Source organism: Thermobia domestica, unplaced genomic scaffold (assembly GCF_964235325.1).
Source record: "Thermobia domestica unplaced genomic scaffold, izTheDome1.hap1.1 HAP1_SCAFFOLD_802, whole genome shotgun sequence".
Lineage (NCBI taxonomy): Eukaryota > Metazoa > Arthropoda > Insecta > Zygentoma > Lepismatidae > Thermobia > Thermobia domestica.
The window spans coordinates 50,448-75,090 of record NW_027656512.1 but is presented as its reverse complement, the minus strand read 5'-3'; the positions used below and the strand labels follow the sequence as shown (position 1 = coordinate 75,090).

At 34.2% G+C, this 24,643-nt stretch overlaps 1 long non-coding RNA gene across 1 annotated transcript; it reads right to left on the bottom strand.

Annotated features, from left to right (window-relative positions):
* Positions 1-296: 296 nt before the first annotated feature.
* On the bottom strand, positions 297-22,672 carry LOC145677347 (uncharacterized). Its single transcript, XR_014129780.1, has 4 exons — positions 22,621-22,672; positions 16,211-16,289; positions 11,036-11,149; positions 297-564 (listed from the first exon to the last, which is right to left on the bottom strand). It is a non-coding gene; the product is annotated as an uncharacterized LOC145677347 (long non-coding RNA).
* Positions 22,673-24,643: the final 1,971 nt, after the last annotated feature.

Here is a 24,643-nt window from a genome sequence, read left to right as displayed (position 1 = left end):
CTACAGAATCTTTATTTACCCATTACTGTTGGTTTACCCTATCAGGAACTCTAGAACTTATTGACGGCTACTCAGAACTCTAAAAAATAATAGACATTTTAAGATTTTTTTGCTCGATGTTAGTATCGAAACTTTAAAATCGCTATAGAATCTTTATTTACCCAGAACTATTGGTCTAACCTATTTGTAACTCTAGAACTCTTTGAGTGCTACTCAGACCTCTAAAGATATATAGATTTTTTAAACTTTTGGTCGCTAACTTCACGGGGGTGTAAAAAACGAATGATATTGTCTGTTGCTATGATCATTTTATTGTATTTGTTAACATTATCATTTTATTGTCTCTTTATGTGCTACAATAATACATTTCAAAAAAATTAGATTGCCTGAAGAATTCTAGATATTAATTCAGAAACGCAATTTATCCAGACAGTTTAAAACATAGTTTCTAAGAATGTGAAAACAGGAGCAGTGTGTTCATAATGAAACCTTACGCATCCACTCTCATGATCGTGATTTGTTTCTGCTTGTATTAGTAGTCGTAGTCGTCAACGTCTACATATCCTGAAATGAAATGTAAAATGTTCATATAATATTTTTTACATCGAACAAAATTTTATGTTATTTTATTTGTTGTGTATAAATTATTTTTCAATTTGGGTTTAAGTTGAAAAACCATTATTTACGTTTTATAGAAACCATTCAGAATTTCCCTTTATATCATCTATAACATGGTAATGTAATATCGTAAAAATTGAAGTTTTAGAGTATCCCATATACGGATTTGCAACAGGTCAATTTCTTTTCGTTTGAAATAGAACATTCGAGGGTAAAGCACTATGGTTCCACACATTATGTTCCATGATATTTCTCATGTCACATAAGTAATTTCATTTATTTCATATTATTTATAATCACAACATAAATATATACAGGTAACTAAAAACGTTCTGCCGCTTTCTGTGCAAGTCTGTTTTCAATTGGCCCACAGACCGTGAGTTGAATGCGAAAGGAGATAAAGCGAAGGTCAGTTTTTGGTGTCGGTATATCCCACATACTCCATGGTTGTGGCAAGTCAGTTATAGCGTGAACTTGTGTAAGGACAGAGTGAACATGTGAGTTCAACAGAAAGTCCTGAGGGCGTGTATGCTGTATGAGTTCAAGCTGGGGTATAACGCCCCTTCAGAGGATTTTCCAAACCTTTGGTGAGAGTGTTTACTACTTTAGGGACGGTGACGAAGTACTCGAGGACGCACCACGTGCCAAAGATTAACACTTGTAGAAAATTAAGTTCTTCAGGCAGTAATTGAGGCTAGACATGTGAGAAACTGGAACTAAAATTCAGTGGAAAAAACATTCACTTCACCACGACGAAATTGAGAAGCACTCGAAGTGGATCGCTCGGTCCCACATGATTCTGCTCCGGGCCAAAAAGCATTGAGAGCAGACACCTGTGTTTCCTTGCTTTCTCCTCTGAGGAAGAAGTCTTTTTTGGACAGAGTGTTGACATGTGATGAAACATTGGTCCTGCACGAAGCTCTAAGACGCCGTCATGTCGGTTAGCTTTTCATGAACTGGTTACGAAACAGCCAAAACCAGCACTGTACGAGAGGAATATTCTGTGTGTTTGCTGGCCTGCTCGCGGCATAGTGCATCGGCACTGATATTAGCTGTTCAGAGCATCAGTGTAACTGTGTATATTTTCGCTGTTGAGCCGTATTCAAGAATAGCTCAAAGTTCTGAGCCAGTACCTCTGAATTGGAAAGCGATCCTCCTATTACGGTACATCACTACGCCCCACGTGGCTAAGATGACCCGGGATACCATTCTACTTCCTGGATGGAAAACACCAGTGCATCGACTATACTTCCCGGATATTGCACTGACCAATTATCACCTGTTCCATTCCCTGGAAAATCACCTTAGAGGAGTCCAATTCAAATCCCTAGTCGAAGTGCCAAATGTTCTTAATACTTTCTTCGCTTCACGGTGCACCAAGTTCAAGTTCGATGGAATTTTCGTCGATGCTGATGGGACTATTTTGATTTTCGAAATACTTCTTAGATGACGTATCGATGTTCGTAGTTCGTAAACAAAAGGGCGACAGATCATTCTTCGTTAACCTTATATCTTTCTAACTACAGAATAGATCCTAAGACATTCGTACTGCAACACGAAACTAGAAATAGCGTATTTGGAGTATAATTACAATAATATTTACTCTATTCAAAACTAAATAAGCACATATATAAGTACTCAGCTATTTTCCTTACATTTAGATACATAAAAAGTCAGTAACAATTTTTGAATATTGAAAGTATAAAGTGATCCTATGCATTCTCAAATGCCTCATGCCTTATTAAGATGGGTTCCGGAGGTGTGCTGATTTCTTTAGGTGACTTATAGATACAAATAAGCACGTTTAAAATGTTACTGAATAAACTATTCGAGAGTGGCCTACGGATTATATACCCTGCTCTTCGAAATAATTGGATTCATGAATTGATCCACACTGATACGAGAAGCTTTTTCATATCGTACTGAATATTAAATAATATTTTTTTTCATATATTTGCCGTGCGTGTTTTTAACTTGTTTCACTTTTCGAATATTCCCATAGCGGTCTTCCGTTTTGAAATGGAAATATGTGTGATCTAATTCCTTTTGATGGTTGAAAGAATAATTTTCAACCATAATACTTTCTCATCTTCAGTTCCTATATCTGTAGTTCCTACTGATCTATTCTACTAATCTGCAGTTGTTACCTTGTAATACCTTATTGCTCGTTGAACGTTAATACCTAATAGTATATTTCTCATTTAATAGTTGTGATCCTGCAACGAATGATATTGGAATTACATTGATACTTTCAGCATTAGAGCAGACGTAAAAATTTGACCAATGTAAATTTTTGATAGGCTTTGGTCCACATGTATCTTAAAGTAAATCTGCAATGTCAAATTGTATAACAAGTCTTTAATCACTCAAAATATAGCAAGAAATGTTGACAATTGAGGAATATTTTCTATATGCCTGCCTTACGTTTAATACTTGGATCAGAAAGAAAGAAATTCATATTAAAGTTTCCCCGAAGGAATATTGTATTGAAAAATTTCACCGCATAAACTGTTTTGGAGTTTTTACTGTTTTGCAAATTTCACCGCATCGAATGGACTAGATTTGGTTCGCATGTCCAGATGACACGTTCACGTCCATTGCTTCTACAATTTTACAAATATGTATTTGGTCTAGGAATTAATTCGTGCGGTTGGTACGCACACATCGAAGCTGTAGTACAAACACAAAATACATAAATACCTTAAGAAAAATATTGTCCATCGCTAGCTACCACTTTCGCCCATCTGTCAGGCAATGTACGGATTCCGTGGCGAAAGAAGTCCTCATCCTTGGAAGCGATCCAGTCAGAGACCCATGTTTCGATATCTTCTGAAGAAGTAAACCGCTATCCAATCAAATCGTTGTTCATGCAATCGAACAAGTAGTAGTCCGAAGGAGCAACGTCTGGTGAATACGGCGGGTGGGGTAAAACTTCCCATCCGACATTTTCTAAATAGGTTTTGACCGGTTTTGCGACATGTGGGCGAGCGTTATCATGTTGAACAATAAGTTTATCATGTCTGTTCTCCCATTCTGGTCGTGTTCTGACCAGAGCTTGCTTCAAACGCATTAATTGTCGTCGATAACGTTCTCTATTCATAGTTTCACCCGGTTGCAGCAGCTCATAGTACACCACACCTTTCATATCCCACCATATGCACAGCATAACCTTTGCACAGTGAATATCTCGTTTTGGTTGTGATGGACCTGGTTCACCTGGTTTCACCCAGGCCTTTTTTCGTTTAGGGTTCTCGTAATGGATCCACTTCTCATCACCCGTAATAATTCGATGCAGAAACCCCTTTCTGCTCTGTCGTTGAAGCAGCAATTCGCAAATGGTTTTTCGTCTTTCAACGTCTCTGTCTTTCAATTCATGTGGAACCCAATGTGATATCTTTTGAATCATTCCCATGGCTTTCAAGCGTTTGGAGAGTGTTGTTTGATCAACGCCTAATGCTGCTGCAAGTTGTTCCTGCGTTTGACACAAATCCTGCTCGAGCAATTCTGTCAATTCTTCGTCTTGAAATTTTTTTGGCTATTCAGCTCGCTCTTGGTCTGCCAAGCCGAAATCACCACTTCTAAACCGTGCAAATCACTTCTGACACGTTCTCTCAGCTAGAGCATGGTCACCATACACTTCCACCAAAATACGATGACTTTCAGTCGCACTTTTCTGCATGTTAAAGTAATGCAGCAGGACACCCCGCAAAAACACTTTATCAGGCACAAATTGCGCCATGTTCACTTAACTACAAACTGGTGTTGTTGACGCTTTAATCCACTGCCCTATACTACGAACGATACGCGATGACAGGGGTTTGCAACACATGTGTGGATACACGGATCTGTGGAACGCTCCGTTCGTTGCGCCATTTCTTGTCCACCCGCACGAATTAATTCCTAGATGAAATACAATATATTTTATTTCTGCCCTCATTTAAATACCGCACCTACTGACTTTACAATGTCTCCTCACTCATTGTGTGTCAATTTTTGTCAACTTTACACACGTTTATATCACAGAATAGTAGGAATTCTGCTCGGGCTGGAATTGAAAGGGTAGATTGCAAAAGAGCCTAAGTCAGTGTTTCTCAATTTGGAGATATTGGTTCTCTTAAGTTACATTTCAGTATCTCCACATATTAAACTGCCAAAATTCCATAAATGGAATAAATTGTAGGAAAAAGAAAACAACGTTGTTTTCCAAAAAGTCATAAGTCAACAGTTTTTTTCTGAAGTTATTTTTTGACTCATGCCTGAAATCTCTTATAAAGGTATTGCTACAGAATCGATAATTTCGCCCTTACCTTGCGAAAAGTAGGCAATTACGATATTTGTATGTAGATTAATTTTCTTAAAACGAGAGAAACTTACAAAATAATCGTCTTCTGAAAAACTTACTTCTTTGGCTTAAGTTCTTTTGGAATTGTGCTCTTTAATTGTATTCTTGCAAAATGTGTTTCCTGCTCTAAGGGTGCTGCTTGTATCGGAGACATTACACCCATTTTTCCGCAGAGTCAGTTTCTTTAGGTAACACTATCCTACTTCTCTGCCAGAGATGGGCTGAGAACTGTACATTGTTAATCATTTACTCGTTACCTTGAGAATGAGACTGTTCGGTAATGCACTAGTCATTATTTAGCATAAAATCATTAAACTGTAGTGTCTAATATATCTTACTTGTCTAGGTATATTTCCTTTCTGAATTACATTTGTTGCACTGTTTGAAAGTTACAAGTGGCCATAATTTTACCCAAAATACACAGGAATTGACATAGGTGAAAACTATTGGCCAAGTTAAAGAATTATTTCCCATTGGAAATATCGACATATATTATATAAGTATTTGGCGAAACTTACGCAGACTCTTTCTTCCAGTTGCATCAAGCTCTAATGCAGGATAAGATATAATTTCCATAAAAATCCACTTCACTACCAATATCTCCACTTAATACATGTAGCCATTCATGTGCGTACTTTTTCTGATCCGGTGTTTCTTGCATGTTTTAGTAATCTCGTGAAGAGTTAAAACCTTTACTGAATACAAAATCTCTGAGAGTCTACTACATTTCGGTGTCTTTCTCTAACAATGATCCATGTAACACTTATGATATTATAATCTCCAAATGTGTCAAGATTATGAACTTTTTCATGTGACTTACAAATATCACGTATAAAGAATTTATGTATGTTTAACGCGCATGGTGAACAATAGTTGAGTTTTATATATGGAATTACACATTCTCTACCAGGACCTTTGTGAACTTTACTCCTTTTGATTGACTACAGGCAATCTCTTTAACCACAAAATCAAGGTTTAAGAAGTTTTAGTTTGGTTATTGTCAGCATCGCTATGCTATATGCTTGAGTTTAAAAATGTTTCTGAAAGACTTAGGAAATTAATATAGCTATATGACTAGGGTCTTTGTAATTGTCTGTGTTCAAATTATCGGTATTCATCTTCAATATTGATTTACACCGTAAAGCAATATTACCCGAAGTTTTTTTTCCTTTCTACGCTGTTTGAAATTACCAACATTATTATGTCATATGTCCATACGAATATATCCCGCGATCTCTAAACTGAGGGTCCTGTTATTTCTTGTCGCTAAACGTATCTTCATGGTAGCACACTTTAACTTCATCTGTTGCTGGTCAGGAGAGTCAGTTTCTGGATTTTACTGTAAAATACTAGCATACAGTTATACTTCTAACATCACTCACTTCCCCAACTGGACTTACATATCTGTGGCATACATATAGATAGATAGATGTATCTTCCATCCATTTACATACTAACGTTTCCAGTTTACGTTTCAGCAAACCTCTTACGTCAGCACAGCACGTTTCGTCGCTGAGTTCAGAATATGTTCTGTGTTTTTCCCTTACAGTTGTGATGGTAAATGTATTCTTCTATTTTGTTCATACTGTAGTCTATTTAGACCGAGATATTATTGCAGTTTCCTTGCATGTTCATTCCCCTCTTGATCTCTGCTGAAACTATTTGACACTAGTTAGCTAGCTATCGATTTGTTCTGCAAAAATGCCAAAAACTACATATTTCTGTCGTCTTTTCGTGCTATGTGCCTTTAGAAATAATCATTTAGAGAAATGAACTTATGGACGCAGCAGTCAAGAATGACACAACTATAATAAGTTTATCTGTCCTCGAGTCTCGGCCCGCGTCTGTCCTGTTTATCAGATGCAGTGTAGACTCACAAACAATGTATCATTGCATATCGGTTGGCAGATATCTAGTGTTGTAAAAAACAACGTTTTTTTTCTGTGAAGTTGTTTTTCAATAAAAGACATCGTTCTTTTTCATGTTTTTTTTTCAAATGTCTGCTTTTTTTTCTGGCAACTATTATTTATTGATTTATGTTGAAGATTATTGAAATAATCAGTAGAACTTGATTCGAAGCCCTTTTAACTTACAAATCGTTTGTTTTCTTGTACCTATACGAGCAAAATCGTGTCATTATTCCTTTCGGACCCAGGTCATTTTTGGCCTTTTCCTACCTTGTCAGTTAGTGACTTATTTCCCCAAAACCGTTTATTCGATTGATATGGTTAAACTTTATTTTTAAGAGAAGGAAATGACCATTGTTTGGTGTAAGTTACATTGCAGTGTGGAAAGCGGATGGGAAATTACTGAAGGAAATGTAGAAGTGAAAATTTACAAAAAAATTCCCTAACCGAATTTGAAGATTTTGTTTTTGTATTTAGCACCACTGTTGCCATATAGACCCAAGCCCCCTAAAAGTTCTTTGGTGCGTTGACAAAGTACTGTGAGAACCTGAAGTCGCTGGCTTCCATTCAAAAAGAGAAAGAAAAAATTATCTGATTCCATACAGATGAAATTTTGACACTTTTTACGCCTCAGAAGCAAAAAGCAACACATACAGCTGGGCTACACCTTCTCTAACTATCCTATTGAACCTTTTTATGGTGCGTTCTGTAGGCTATACAGAAGGCTTTCAGGTAGTGGTATATTTGTTCCAACGTAGCGAGCAAGAGGGAAATAATAGAGGGGAAAGGAAAATTTTCCGAATTTTTCACTTAAAATCGGAAATTAATTGTTTTGGCCGGAAATACTGCCATCAAACAGACGTAAACCATCTAAAAGTAAATTTTTATACCCCATGAATATATTCTACAAATATCATGGCGATATCTAACAAAGTAAGCATGAAATTGTTTTTAAAAAGTATCATTTTACCTCAGAAATTCAGTTTTTTTCCATTTACAGATACTAGTACCGATACTGGTTTGTTCCGATATAGCCAGCAAGAGGGATATAATTGACAAAACACGTAATTTTCCCAAAATTTTCTCCTTAAATATGGAATTAAAATTTTCCGCAGCTAGTAACACTGCTACCAGACAGACGACAACTATCTCAAAATAAACACTGGTACATTACTTATATATCCTACAAGTATCATGGCGATATTTAAGAAACAAAGCTTCTAATTACCAAAATATATTTCGATAAACAACAAAGTAGGGGAAAATCAGCAGTTACAACCTAAATCCGAATCTTTCGTGCGTCCCCTAATTACCCTACTGTAACGATATGTACTCGGGTTAGTTAAGTAAGGACTAATGTTCGAGTGTCGTAAGTTGACTTGCACTCGGACGTATAGGTACGGATTTATAACAAAAATTATGAATTTTATGCCCAAATTTAGGGAGATTTTAATTTCCGTAGTTGGCAACACTGCCCGCAGGAATGTCCAATTGATGTCAGCAATTAGCTATCCATCTGACATATCTGCCTGACAAGTGTTATGGAGGTCTCTCTACAACGAATGAAGCTACAGGGGAAAAGTAATAAAGAAAATTCGAAAATTCTCGAATTTTTGACTGGGGTGAAATTTGAGAAGGAAATTCGACACACAGAAGAAAAAGAAACTAGAATGATAAACTCTGGTACAACCATATTTGGCAAAAAATATACCGGTATCTTAATAAGTGTCCATATAGGAGCGGATTAAAAAAGTGACACACTCGTATGCGCAAATTTGGCCACCTGGGTCCGAAAGGTTTCCTGTACATTTGATTATATTTTTTGACTAATAACATGTGTTGTTGTAGTAATTATAGTCTTGACTAATAATAATATCGTTGTTGTAAACAATAACTTTATAAGGAAAAAAATTCTCCCCTTTTTACATCTTAGTTCTAATACTGTTGCTGAGAAATGCAGGGTGTTTCAAAATGAATATCGAGGAATTAAGTCTTCGTAGTACTTATTACATTTTACGTACAGTTATAAACAATACATCAAACAAAAGAATACCTCAAACAGTTTTTGCTTCAAGTGTTCGATGTGAGCTTCATTCGTCACATGGCACACATTGAGTTGATAGGTGAGAAAGTCCCATAAAATTTCCGTTATATGGTACAAAACATTCAATTATCAAAACCTTAATATTGATTTTGAAACAGTGTGTATTACTTCAAATTATGTCATCCTAAATTCGTATCTTGTATGTATGTACATATCGTGAGGACTGGCCCTAGGCAATTTGTCGCCCGTGCAAGGATGTAATTTGCCGCCTCCCTCTTTCCCCAGAAAGAACAAATCTTAAAAGTCACGATATTAAGTATGCTACTCCAGCATGAACAACGAAGGGGAGGGAAACTACACTCGCACTCAGAAAGGCTTAAATACTTACTACAAATACAATCTTGTATCTTTTGTTTCTTTAAATATTAATGTAGTATGTTAGTGAAAGATAAAGCAAATACATCTGAAAGATGGTAATCCTTTTTATAGAATTCAATATCGAGTTTCAATCTCAACATATCAGTTTGCAATTATAGAGCATCTAGCTCTTTTATCTTTATTTCTTTATTGTCCTTCTACATCTGTTATTATTTAATCTAAAAAAATGTTCCCACCTTCAATGATAACGATCTTATTTGCGACAAAGGCAAGAGAAGCTTTCATATCAGAACTCTGATAACTAAACAAAGGAGACAGGCGTTCAAGAATTAAGTTCTTGTATTTGACAACAATCAAGCAATTTATTCTGGAATTTATTTTACCATTTGCTTTATCACTGACCATGTGACTTAAACTAATGAGACCTAAACATATTTTCTGAATGTGAAGATCAGCTTACTAAATTTGACTACCATGATCATGAAGTCTGTTTCCAACAAGAAATATTTATTTTAAATAAAATACTTATGACAGATATTGCAGCCCCATGCAAATGAGCGTGTTGCACATATGATAGAGTCGGCAATGCATATCGTATATCTAGTCGACAAATTATTTATATATGATATTTTGAAAAATATTAGTAGGCAAATTAGTAATAGTTTTTACCTTTAGACAAGTTATTTGCATTTTATACTGTTCTTGATATTATTTTCGTACTTATTAAAGTCCTACTTTCACGATAAAACAAAAGCTTATTTATACTTTTATTTCTTGGTTGCTATTGGTGAAACACTACAGAAACACGGATATTTAGTAGGTATGCTACTCATATAAATTGTAAAATATTTGTACCGTATCAGTAGCTAGTATTTAATTTATGTTTTTTTACGGTAATTACACCTACATAAAAATACTTCAGACTTAAATGACGTAAGATATATTACTAATGACTATTTAAAAAAATCGAAATTTAGAAAAAATGAAAGGCAATGTTTTTTCTAAAAAACGAAGAATAAGAACGATGTTTTTTATTTACAACACTACAAGTATCATTGCATACTTTTCACTAAAATATAGTGAAAACCCACAATTTTCAATTTAGCACTCCTGATTCACATACTCGTATCTAATACGAAGTAGAAGATGTACATATTACAAATAAGGTATTATCCATCTGAAAATCAGCACATTGTAGTGTTATATCTAGCCTACCAAGGATTCGAACGTTACTTATTACTGTGGAAGTCGTACATACATTTTTGGAGACGTAATTTATTATATGAACGTACTATTCAATCTTGTTGCAAGAATGGAACAGTTAACGGCTCTCAGATGCTTATACTCCAGTTAGTTTTATCCATTTTTGCAGCACCTTTCGGGCCATGTATATATTTCGTAAGTTATTACCCATTTAGTATTTTTCCGATCCCCAAAAATACTTTAATACTTAGAATGATTAATATATTAATGTATTTATATCTGAGATTGACATTTACAGATTTTTTTAAATATTATGTTAAGCTTGTTAGGGTTCGTTTAAGCAACATGTAATAGTCATTGTCTTTATGTTGGGGGGACAAATAGTCCCACTACTTTCGTACTCATTAACGATTAATCATTTAATGTGTAATACGCAATGAAATACTTTTAGCTTTTGTATATGCATGGTTGTAAGTGAAAGTAATACTCACCATATACTTTAAGTCACTGTTATTGAATTACGCATTAAAGAAATATACCAACCTCTTAGTAACGCAGCACGTGAACTTATCCAAGTGTCGCACATTACTATCTTAAAGGAGGCAACACACTGTGCAGTTGGAACACTTGTACAGTAATTTCTAGTACAGGTCCTCGCTGCAATACATAAAGTTAATAATTAATAAATCATTCCCCTTATACAAAATAACTTGTCTCGTACAGTTAGATCTAAGTGGTGTAAACAAAACTAATGGGAGATTTTTGTCCATTAACAGCTTTATTCTTTCACGCTGTATCTAGGTAAAATCTACGCCGCTAGCGGGGGTTGAGTGTTAAATTATCTGTGAAATATTTGTTTTAGTTTCCAGTAGTATGTGCTGTGTTAAGGCTATTTCCAAATTCATAACAATTGTTGGTCGTAAATAGTTTCAGTGTCTACACCATTTTCAAACTAAACATGGGAACTGAAAATTCTAGAACAACAATGAAAACCAAAAGTGGTTAAATATATAGAAATCAATTAAGGGAAATGATTAATGACACTCTGTGCTATGTTGAAGACGAGTTAAAGAATAACGGACTAATTTTATTCTACAATAAATTTTCAACTTGATTCCTTAATGCAAGTTAGTTTATTTACTGATGAGAAGTCAACTTTACGGAAAGTACTTAAAAGGATAAGGTTTCTATATAAGAAATTTTCAGAAATATGTTATTAGAGAGGAATGATATAGTGCTTATGCGTTGTCGCTTTTCGTGGGAAATGATAAATTTCCAACCGAGAATTCCATATAGCTTAAACATATGTAAATACTAACCATACAGATAGCAAATGTTGGAAAGGTGAAAGTACGATTAGTAAATGAGGAAGAGTGATTTTCTTGCATGCAGGCACATGTGGGGGCTTCATATTGAAGTAACTTCTTCTGGTTAGATCACGTAAGACATCACATATTGAAGAGACGAAACCAAGAAAACCTTATTTCTCGTATCGTATTGTGAGGAACACTATTTTCGTTCAAACGTTCGTTTTTTTCGTTGAAGATCATGGAAGTTTGCACGAAAGATAAAATTTAACGGAAATGGATAAATGAAACATTTAATTAAATTTTGGAAAGCAGAACAGGCAACCAAACCCAGTAAATAATTTGCTTTTCATTTATGATGCCTGTCTACCAGTTTCTCTAAAGAAAATGTCTTTCTGGTGCTTGTTACCACAAGCATTTGTATTCGAATTATATGGAAGCAGTAAGATAATTTGGGAGAGCCATTCAGTAATTTGCCTAACTTCGTAAAAGTTTAATGAAAATGTATTAATATTATTCGATTGATAATCGATATGTTTTTGGTATTTAATTCAATATTAGAAGATTAAAGAGGATTGGAACGTCTCTTCAATATGCGAATTAAAATATTGACGCTGTTTAATTTTCGAAGTACATGTAAGCTGATGGTAAAAAAGATCTTAACAATATACTTTCCACTTCCCTTGTAAAATATAAATATTCTAAATGCTATTATCGTTATTTTGAAATAATATGTTTCGGTTATATTTTTACGATTATAAACTTATGACTTGAAAAATGTCCTAAATTTATTCCTGAGCTGCTGTGTTTGTTGCAGAACATTTGACAATAGCGCCTGCAATATTCTGGGGGCTCCACATAAATGCCAAAAAATAAAGTCCAACTATAACAATCATATATCTCTTGGATAACGGATAGACCAAAGAATGGTGGTTCTCAATATTAATAACCATTCAAAAATATTTACTTCTTTGCACTACATTGTGTTCAATTAGAAACCCATTACTTAATTTAGCCCTTGGATTAACATCGCGTTCTGGTCTTCCTCTAGCTTCACAATTTTCGACCACTTCTTCATTCCACTATTTTATTAATAATTATCATCATCATTCAATAACACACGTTAGCAAGTGTGGAAAGATAAATTCAAAAAACAAAATATATGGATCAAAGTCACCTTCAATGTAGAAATGTGTTTTTTTTTGTAGTGCAGAAATCATTTTAAAATCGCGAAAAATGCGATAGTCATACGGAACCTGTAAAAGAGCAGTAACAGCAGAAAGGAAAACATATTTTATCCCCAACTTCAAACAAAATATAAATAATTACAATTACATTGATTATTTTAGCGGCACATTCTCAATAACAATAAGATTTAATAAAGCAAACGGAGAGGGATAGACATCGATAAAGCTTCTCTCATTATATCTATTTGCATTAATACTTTCATTGATATATCGTTAAAGGATATCTGATAAAACTTAATGAGCCCAAAAATGCTGTAAAAAAATCTTTGTCACTGTGTTTGCTGTTTTTCCTTTGTTTTATTATGGAATGGATTGCGTAGGGAGATTTCATTAACAGAAATCATATCCATAAACAAAGACTAAAACAATAAATAACTAGTCTTGAACGTCATAAAACAGAATAAATAGGCTATGCATATATATTTTCGTTTGACGTGTAATTTTGTGAAATGTAAAAACATGACATAGTGACTTTAAAACACGAAACACTGGTAACACTGTTATCTTGGTGATATCACAGAGTATGTCAAACTGTTCCTTGCAGATATTTGCATGGTAAAATGTTAAATTCTTTGTCTATTATTTTAAAAGTTACTAGCACATATCAAGAGAAATGGTGCGTACTGTCAATAAATAACTATTAATAATAGGAAACCTCAAAGGAGGTATGAACGTATATAGCAGCGTCGCTAATTGAACTAACAAAAGGATATAACTAGAATAGAAAAGATTTCAACATAAAAATGTTGATGAATTAGAGTATAATATAGGAGCACTAAAATGAATTACATAAAATGTCATAGCCACAAAATAACTCAATAGGAGTGTCATATTACTTTCATGTTGCTCACGTGTACAAATAAGGAAGAATACGTTTAAGTAATGTTATTATTCACAATTGAATCGCTGATTTGAGAAATGTCGTAAGTCATGAAACTATATTTTACAAGAGAGGCGAAAAACATTATACAGATTTATAATTATTTCAAGTGACAGCGCTCACGTCTTCATATAGCGGCCATATGGACAGACTATTCCGGCACTTGAAACAGTTTCCAGATCAGGAAGTAAATGTACACAAAAATTTCAAAATAGTTGACTGTTCTCAACCCAACACTAGGATCAGGAAAATATCAGAATAGGTATGGTTAGAATACAGTAGAATAGGTTAGGTTACGTTAGTTTAGGTTCAATTTTTGACACGTTACTACTATGAAAGGAAAAGCTCTGGATATTTCACGCGTGGTGTCAAAGAGACCACACGTACATTTACAAATTTTACAGTAAAACATCTCCCATTGTATGTGTGCAATGTAGTAGATTTGTTATTATCTCGAAAGCACGTGCGTTAACTCGTTTTTAACTAGACATTCACACATTGTATACCCTGCGTCACATGGTTGAACGTCGCCGTTCCATGACGTTTTCGTAGAAGACCCGATGATCTTCTGGTATATACCGTAACGTTTTTCTTATATCTTAAAATATGTCAGCCATTATCTTAAACTATTTGAGATTTTTGTATTTAATAAGCAAGAGGACGTGGAGGCAAGCAGAATGGTGGAGTAGCGTGTCTTACAATATGTCTAGTTGAAAAGGCATAGTCGCTTATAGTAATATAGGCACTATTACTTGAAGTTGAAGAGTGGCCACTTCAATCATCTGCGAAGTACATTTCTTTCCTTGCTCAGAGATCAGACGAATGATCTCTAGTGGAATACAAAGCCGAACGTAACGTTCTAGGGCCCAGTTATACACACCAAAATGCCTCTCTCAAGGCATAAAGGACTGACCTCGAATGGGAAAATAATTATGAATTACCTGAAAACTTGTATTCGAAATAAAAGATAAACAAATACTAATAAGTGTCTGGTTGTGGTTTTGTTCACCACGTACGTCCACCACAACGTAAATGAGGGCTCTTCAGTTTCACTTGTTCCTCATACGTTGCACATTTATCAACTTGTGGCTTACCAAACAAATGGTTGATCTCTTCAAGAATTTGATATAGAATTCATACTCCATTTTAGTGTTCGCGCATTTGTGCGTAAAAAGAGCATGTTTTGTTCCAACTGTGAGTGTTGCCCTTAAATAGTTTTTTTTTTCTCTACCGTAATAATGCACTTCCTCCGTTGGGAATGATTCAGTATGTTAATGTCCGTACACACATACTGTGACAATGGATTGCCCTTCATATTTTGACGGCTTTTGTCTTTTGACATTTCACATTTAACCCACAGCTATTCCAGTGTTCTTACTAGTGTCTCGGACACACCATGTGTATATGTAAGTGCTTGTTTACACACCTCTTTCCGTATGTACTTTACACCTTTCACGTGGTACTTGAACGATGGTCTATTGTGTCGGATATTCGACACGCTCTTGTTTTTTTTTTTACCTCAGCAAATTCAATGAGACCTTGTAACTATATGTCTTGCTAGCCCTCACTTTTGAAGTTTTTGTAAAAGTTGATGCACATTTTGTATGGCTCTCTCACTAAACTGATCACAATACTACCTTTTACATTTCCAGGAATTTCCAGAATTTTACTTTCCACAAAATTGCCTTTTCATGTTATGTCTACTCTTTCTATTCTTGCTTTCTTACTTATGTTGGCTGCGTATAAATGTTCATTTCTCACACATTTTTTCGGTGGTTTTGACCATTCCTCCCTCCGTTATATTGTGCAATTTTAGGGTTACAATACGCCATAAGCACAGATGACGTTCTAACAGTAGCTAGTTACTGACATACACTGAACAAATGAGATATGCTTTATTGTTCCTGTCAGCGCAGTCGCACTATCTCTCCCACTCACCTGTCACCTGGAGCTCAAGACCTATATTCTTGGTCCCAGTAGATTCGTTCGTGCCAGCCGTTGAGTTGGAAGTGTTGTTAGCTAAGGACTTCTCAATCTCTCAACTCACTAACAATTGATGTGTGTCTATACTGCACGAAAGACTAGCATGACTTCTGCGATTTCAAGACCCAACGTTGTATCTACCCTTCAAGAATTAAAGCTGCCTGTAAACTCATTGTCGGCAATTGAGTGACTTATGACGTTTCTCGAATCAGCGATTCAATTTATCTGTGTTAGCTATACCTAAATATTGTTGTATTTCTAAAAATTGTAGAGTGCTAATAAAATATATATATATACTTACGGGCAGTAGATCCCAGTGAGACGAGAAATAAGAGAACGCAAAGGATGACAAATGATTTTCTCATCTTCGACACTCAGATCTGAGATGTGAATTATTATTATTATTATTATTAATATTGTTAGTAGTAGTAGTAGTAGTAGTAGTAGTAGTAGTAGTAGTAGTAGTTTTGTTATCTAATAGCAATAAGTAGCAAGAGTAATAAGCCTAAGTTTCTAAGTCTAACGTTAAGGTAATAGTAAAGATGATTTTATAGAAAAAATGTAAAAACAAAGTAATCTAATTCTCCTTCAAAAATATGAAGAACAAATCTCGATTAGGAACTAAAGAAAGCTGTCAAACTTATTGTTTGAACTGGTCAATGGACATTGAGCATTATTGTTTTGGTTGTGAACAATTTAGTATCTGATATAATTTAAAATTATAGAAAATTTTAAATAACATAAATAAACTAGAAGCAATGAAATAATCGATTAACCATTGAGTAATACACTTGGACATTTGCAACAGCTGATATACATAGGTGTGTTAACGTTGAGAAAGTTAGTAAAATAGGCCGTAAATGAACTGTTTTCTCGGAATGGGTAACGACATAGGATATAAATTGTTAGATTGTTCATATTTTCTCTTGAAGAAGTCAATCATGATCAAAGAAGTCTTCCGTACGGAGTATAAGAAAGCAAAAAACGTATTTTTATTTATTTCTTATTTTGAATTTTAAATACCAATCTACTTATCTTTAAACATTGATATTTTTATGTAATCCAGTTAATATTATTTTTGTATATTCATATTTCTTTTCAATCGATCATGTATCGTAGTGTCATAAAGCAGATTAAACAGAATGTTGCTGTAAAACTGAGATAACAGTTTATCTAGAATCGATAGTCAATCTAATTTGAGTTCCGAATTAAAAGAAATATAATCAGTTGCTCTCAACAATGCTAATATGAGGAAAGTAATGCAATAAATCCTAGATTAAATAAGCACTGTTACCCTAAACTCTACTTTCCATATTTTTCTCTGAAATATTTTTACGTTAAAATGAAGTCTAAACTACCTGCTACATTAGACAAAGACGATACTTACTAACATCCATATAAACAACTTCGTCAAATACGTTTTCTTATGGTGAACGTAGTCAAATATTTAGTTGAAGCATTGGTACGAAACACATTGCTTGAGGTTTTATAGGCAGCTATTTCAAATGACGCTGTTTGAAGACTGAATTCGTTTCCAGATCAATGTTATGAGAAGGAATATCCAGAGGACATTGGATGCATTTTGAACCAAGATCGTACAATTTAAGAAATAATCAATTTAAGAATGCTGATAAAGGGAATTAATCAATACATTTTGTAGAATAAGCTATAAAAGGGGAGGTACACTGTTGTACCAGATCTATTTTTTTAAACTAATGCCGGTGATTCGACAATTCATACCCAAATACTCATGTGTTTATATCCTATTTGTGTTTATACCATTTTCCACAGACGTGGTTCCATTTGACAAGTCGTATCAGTTCAAAGCATACTACAAAATACTTCACTTCTAACCTCCATCTCTTACATTAAATTTAGTTGAATATTGAGTTGCAATCGCGAATAAATTGAGTATTTCTTAGAACACAGAGTAAATTCGGCTCTATCAGAACATTTTATACGACTTGTTTGATGACGATATACTATTGAAGTTACCGTGTTTGACAATGTCATCAAAATTTACATCCCTAGGCTTATTTGTGTGTTGTTATGTAAAAGAAAACGTCACCGGGAATGATCCTAGGGGGTTATATTCACCAAAACTATACTTACCAGGCACATAATATAAATTGATGAGGCACAAAAATGTGCCGTCATGTTCAACTATTCATCCTACCAGAATGTACTGTAATCACCATCTGTTGTTATATGTCACCATGTACCTAACAGTCTACTGGACGCTACAGTATCTTCTGAGCACTAGTATATAAGCCTCTCTCACCTGTATGTTTCCTTCATTTCGTTGATCAGGGATTTTCCTTTCTTTTAGGTTTTCTATTAATTTTCTTGTTTCAAAAATTCATTTTCAACAAAATATCTAATTCTACTTCACTAAGCAAACTTCTTTTAACAGTTCAATGGGAATAATTATTCATATAACAATTATATGTTCGATAATTCATGAAACAGTCACATCAACCAGATTCAAAAAAGATATTTATTTTAACAGTTAATAATTTATGAACTAATATGTTAATCCACTAATGATAATAATTTATCCGCTATTCAAATAGCCAATAGTCATAGCAGCCTACATTTAAGATTGCTTTTCGCGTTATTACATTAATACAAAGTCTAGGCTTCTAACATATATATATATATATATATATATATATATATATATATATATATATATATATATATATATATATATATATATAATTTTGAAAATCACTATGTTGGTGACTACAAATCTCGTGAAGTGGAGTCCGATCTTTATCAAATTTGTAACACAGATGAGGTTCGAGGCTGGGCTGGTTTTAGACTATTCACTTTGTTCTTACAACTGGCGGGCGGGGGCGGTAGGAGGGTATGAGAATAAATAAAACTTAATAACTCCTGAACGACTCCACCGATCTTATCAAATTTTCAACATAGATGAGGTTGAGACCAGGGATCGATTTCGTGACAGAAATTTCACAAGCAACGTAGGGTTGAAGAAGGAGGTGGAGATATGTAAAAATAAATTTATATATGATTCAAAATTAATATTTTTATAAGTTAATAACTTTTGAACTATCCGACTAATCTCATTCAAATTTCCAAGATACATGAGGTTCGGATCTGGAAACGTTTTTGTAATTTCACGTTAACGGTAAATCCTACGTTGAGGGAGTGCAGGGGACATATAAATAAAATCTAATAAAACATAATAACCTTTCAATCTCCCAACAAGCCCGATCAAATATTCAACATATAAGAGGGTCGGCATTGAGTGTTTTTTATCACTTTGCTTTGATTAGCTTTTCAAAGGGATGGGGGTGGGGAATATTTGTAAAAAAAGTATAATAAAAAACTTTGCCTTTGTGACTTCGTCACTCCTGAACCATCCTACCGAACTCAATCAAATTTTCAATATACCTGAATTTAGCGGCAGGGATTACTTGAGGCTATTCACTTTGACGCTGCAACGTAGGGGAGAGTGAGAGATAGAGAAATTTAAAATTGATGAAAAATGACCGATATTAATGTTGAATCGATAGTTTTCGGAGTCGATGAGGGAAACAGTGATACGTCTGATGCTGATTAAATCGCAGTCCAGCCCTAAGAGTGAGGGAAGGGGAGAATACATCGTAGTGGGAAGGGATAAACATTTAAAAATAAACGAAAATGATTAATATTTGTGGCTAATTCATAGTTGTAGGAGTAGCTGAGACTAACAGTGACATTTCTGATGCCGTATGCTGCAGGGTAGCAATATATAATAATGATCAAAAATGACCAATATTACTGTCCAATCCATAGTTTTCGGGATCATTCAGATCACCAGTGATACTTTCGATCCCGTTTAAATACAAAGTAAAACATCGCAAGTTGGGGAGGTTGAGGGGAGGAAGAGATATGATTGAAAATGACCGATATTAGTGCTGAATCCACAATTTTTGGGGTCACTAGGATGAAGATTGACACTTCCACTGCCAAGGACTGCAACATGTGAGGGATATATATATATATATATATATATATATATATATATATATATATATATATATATATATGTGTGTGTGTGTGTGTGTGTGTGTGTGTGTGTGTATTTAAATGGTTGAAAATGATCGATATTACGACTTTCGATCTAGTTAAATCAAAATTCAGTCCCGCAACTTGGGAGAAGGGGAGACCATAAAATGTTCGAAACTGACCAGTATCAGTGTCGAATTCATGGTTTTTAGGGTAGCCGAGATGGTCAATGATCTCACAAAGGAAAACAGCATATTTCACGGGTACTAAACACATGAGATACACAGTTGTGCATTTAAATTTTCATTTCAGTCCACGTAAGCGGATAATATATGCTAGTATAGTGTAACATTTATAAATATTCATTTAGCAAGCTCCGTTAAGGAAAGAGGAATAGAAAACAACATAGAACTATATTTCGTATTTGCCATGTGAAATAAGGTGAAGAATTCCAGTACACACACACATAGTGCAAGGATAAATGTGTTATGAAAAATCGTGAGAAAAATAGATGTAAATACAGACATTACATCAAAATGGTATAACACACACATTAACCTAATTATTAAAAATCACGAAATAATGAGTTTTAGACGGAAAATAGAAACTCCGAGGAATAAAATTGCATAAATGCTAAAATACTATTTCTTTTCGCGGAAATAGAAATATAAAATTGTAATTGAAATAAAATAATGCAACTGGAAGAAAGGAGAAGAACAACAGTAGTAACATCTAGAAGTAATTATTGATCACTATAATGGAAAAGCAAAATGGAAAAGACAATGTTAATATATAACTTAATTGACTAAGCCCCGTATATGAAAGAAAAATCTTGAAGTAACTCTCTAATGAGTTTGATATGTTTTTCTATGTGTTGGTGTTCTTGTCCTCAACCTCAGGACTCCCTTATATGGTCGAGAAAGAAAGGAAATCTACCCGCGTTCGTACCAAGACCCATCAATATTTTAGCTATGTTTCTGGTGCCGATGTTACGAGTGAAAATCTGAATTTCCCTGGATCGCTATATACAAGCTATAGTTAACTAAAAGAACCTTGGTGCATTGTCCTAAAGTGGACATACGTTATTTCCCCATACGCACTCCCCTGTACGGTTGAGCTTTACAAGTTATTACCCAAAAATGAAATAGTTATTTTGAGTATATAGGAAACTTCTCAGCTTAGTAACAGTGACTGTGTGATGCTTGTAAACGTTTTAGTGTTATTTCGTATCGTCATATTTTGAATAACAGTGTGCAGACGAAAATTGCTTCACGCCAGATCTGAATTGCTGAATGGAAGAGTACGAAGTGCGGAGAAATCTGTATCATCTTTTTTGGAACCCAACGACGGACTTTTGGGATTGCCCAATCTGCGGCCCAGGAACCTTTCTGTAGAACCCCTACATCTAACTAGTACTCTAGACCAGGTTCACGATCACTCCGAATAGATTAGTAGGTCGAAGATCACAGTGGGTACGACAATGTGCTTTTATAGTGACAACAAGCCACCAAATGTTAGAAACGAATAGTCGTAAACGTTATAATTAAGGATTGGTTTGGTTGTATGTTTGATGTCCTTTTATATCTATCATTATCCGTATTGAGTATCATTACACGTGATATATATCATAAATTGAATTTTCTCTTATTTGCTCAAAAGATTATTTTGAATTTCTAGTTTACATCTGATTTAAGCACAGGTATATAAGATATTTAAACTCCGGATGCGATAAAAAGTAAGTGTTCGATAAGTCGAGTTTCGTAGTGGCATAGCTGGGAAAACGAAATTAAAAAAGAAGGAAAACGGGTTATGATTTATTTGCATTCGTAAGAAATTCTAACCACACGAAAACCTCGATTACACAACGTTCGATTTCTGGTAAAGAAAGTTAGTCACAAATTAAAATAATTTTGCGCAATATATTCCTTCCCTTTATATACGTGCGAACAATAAACTATAATGCTGACCAGACGTGACTATAAATCGTTGATTAACAACATATATGTATGTTCAGTATCTCATTTATTAAGATATTTACGTTATTGTCCATTAAGGCGCATCTAAAGTACTTTATGACTATCTAAATTAAACGTTATAATTGTAATCTTAAATATTTGGTTCTAAATGATATGACAAAATCTACTCCTCTTGAAACCATAAGTTATAGGTGGTAAAATCGAAAGACGTTGTGCCTAGCACAATTCAACAAGACATCTTGCGTATTCATATGTGTAATTAGTATTTTATTTATCATATTCTCACATAATGTTTATTAGAAACGACTTAGGAAAAAAATTACGAACATATAATATTGCACTGAACAAACAATATTATTGTATTCATCTAATATTTAAAAGTTAGATAATCGCAAAAATAAAAAAAAATAAATAGCGCATAATTTAACATAAAAATAATTGAACCAATTTCTCTAATCTTATCAAAACACACATACGGCAGTATAGTATCTCCTATTGAATTGGTACACATATTGACTATATTCAGTTAAGAGAAACTCAAGAGTTTTGCATTACATATATCCAACTATAACTTATTATATTCGCAATAACTAAAAGATCACAAAACATTTGTCAAGACTATCCCTAATAATTCAGTATAACATAGAAATTTAGTACTACAAACTCCAATTGGTAATTTCGATTTTAGATATGAGTAAAATAAAGAAAACTACCTTACCAGCTGAATAGTAGAACTGAAATGTTACCCACGTGATAGATTTAGTGAATTGTAGAATAATTTGATTCACAAGTTTCTTAAATACAAGTTTTAATAAGCACATCAAGACCATGGTTTAACATGATAAACCTTTTATAAATTTAATTTATGTGTGTACATAATTCGCAATGCATATCCATTTAAATTCAATATATTGTCTCTGTTACATTTAATGTGAACAGAATAGCAATTGATATTCACAAATTAATGTTCCAAATTTAAAACGCTGATTTTCAGTTACTATTAGACATCTTAAAAAGTATAAATTACATAGCTAAATTATATATTTCGTAATTTAAGCTATATGCCATTCTAATGATTAATAAACGTCAATATATTTGTGTGGAACATTATTTATAATAAGTCATAATGAATTAGCATTATAAGTTGATCAAGAATTTCTCCCTCAATATCGGTAATACATTATTTAGAACCACGACAACGCATTGTTTTCTGCAATATGTACGCTTATCTTATTTAAAATGCATGATTAAAAATGTATATATGTGAAACAATATACAAAAGAATATAAATACGTTTCGCTTTAAAGCATCATACGTTGGAAGAAAACGATAATGAGTCTGTCTAATTCGAAAATGATAATTTCTAAACCTTTACGAATTTTAGGTTTCGTAAACATCAGGATGAAATATTTATATATTATTAATCTGCATTTGTCGCGTACGTGATTTTCTCAAGGACATCGAGTTTTACTAGCTTTTGTGATTATAACTATTCCACTTTTTCTCATCATCAGCGTCCCATTATGGTGTATAGCATATACGCGAAATATTCGTCTGAACTGCTTAGATACTAATTCTTGCTATACACGGGAGATATCTTACTAGGGAAGCAAGCGAAGCGTTACTCTGACTAAATATCGATACTCTCTTCAACCGATAGGCCTTCACATATAGAACAATTTCCCAAACTGAGATATCCTCGATTGCAAAAATGATTTGAATTGGGGCGTTAAAATTTCAAAACTGAGCGCATTTTGCAAACTGTTTGAAGTAATTATTGTTTTAGATACACGACACGCTTTTAGTATCTGGTTGTTTTCTTCCTGACACAGTGATGAGGTAACGACGTAATCATTTTGCAACGTACAAACACTTATTGCGGAGAATGTGAAGGTTAATGCATTTTAGCAACGTCTCACAACTTGCAAATTGCATTCCTATTAGCGGGTAGAGAAGATAATCCAATAAACTTTATTTTCCATACCTATTTGACTGTATTTTCATTCAAATGTCACTTTCCTGTGTGGCTCCTTCAAAGAATAATAGCATTTGACCCCGAAACGCTGGAACACTGTAATAACGTGCACTGAGAAAAAAAAATGTAGGTGACATACTTAAAAACGTAGGTTACATTCGTAATTCCTGTAGTTTCCGGACTTAACGTACAACCGTATATAACATCCTGCAGCAAACGTATAGCTGAAAAAGTATGTATTATACGTACTGTCTGCATAAGTGCAATGACGTCATTCGTGTGACGTCATCTGCAGTAACAAGTATATACGGAGGTAATATCTAGCTTTGTGACGTCAGGATTGTATGTAGCATGTGGGTTAATAATGACGACACTCACTGACTATCAGAACGGAGCATAATTTCAAGAAGTATGCAATATACGTTCTGTACGTGTGTTTCTTGCGTTCAACCCCGAGACAGCATCTATATTGTACTTGTGCCCCGTACGTACGACTAGATACAGTGTACGTATTGTACCTATGTATTATACAGATTTTCCTTATGTCGCACACAGCTTGTCCCGATACAGCATACAGAATATCCGTATGCACCATACAGAGTGCACATATGCAGCTTACAGACTGTCTGCATGCGGCATATAGATTACACGTATGTCGCGTACAGGCTGGCCATATGTAATGTATGGACTGGATGTATGTAGCTTGTAGATTGTCCATATGAAATATACGGATTTTACCTGTATCGCATACGTATTGCCTTGTTGT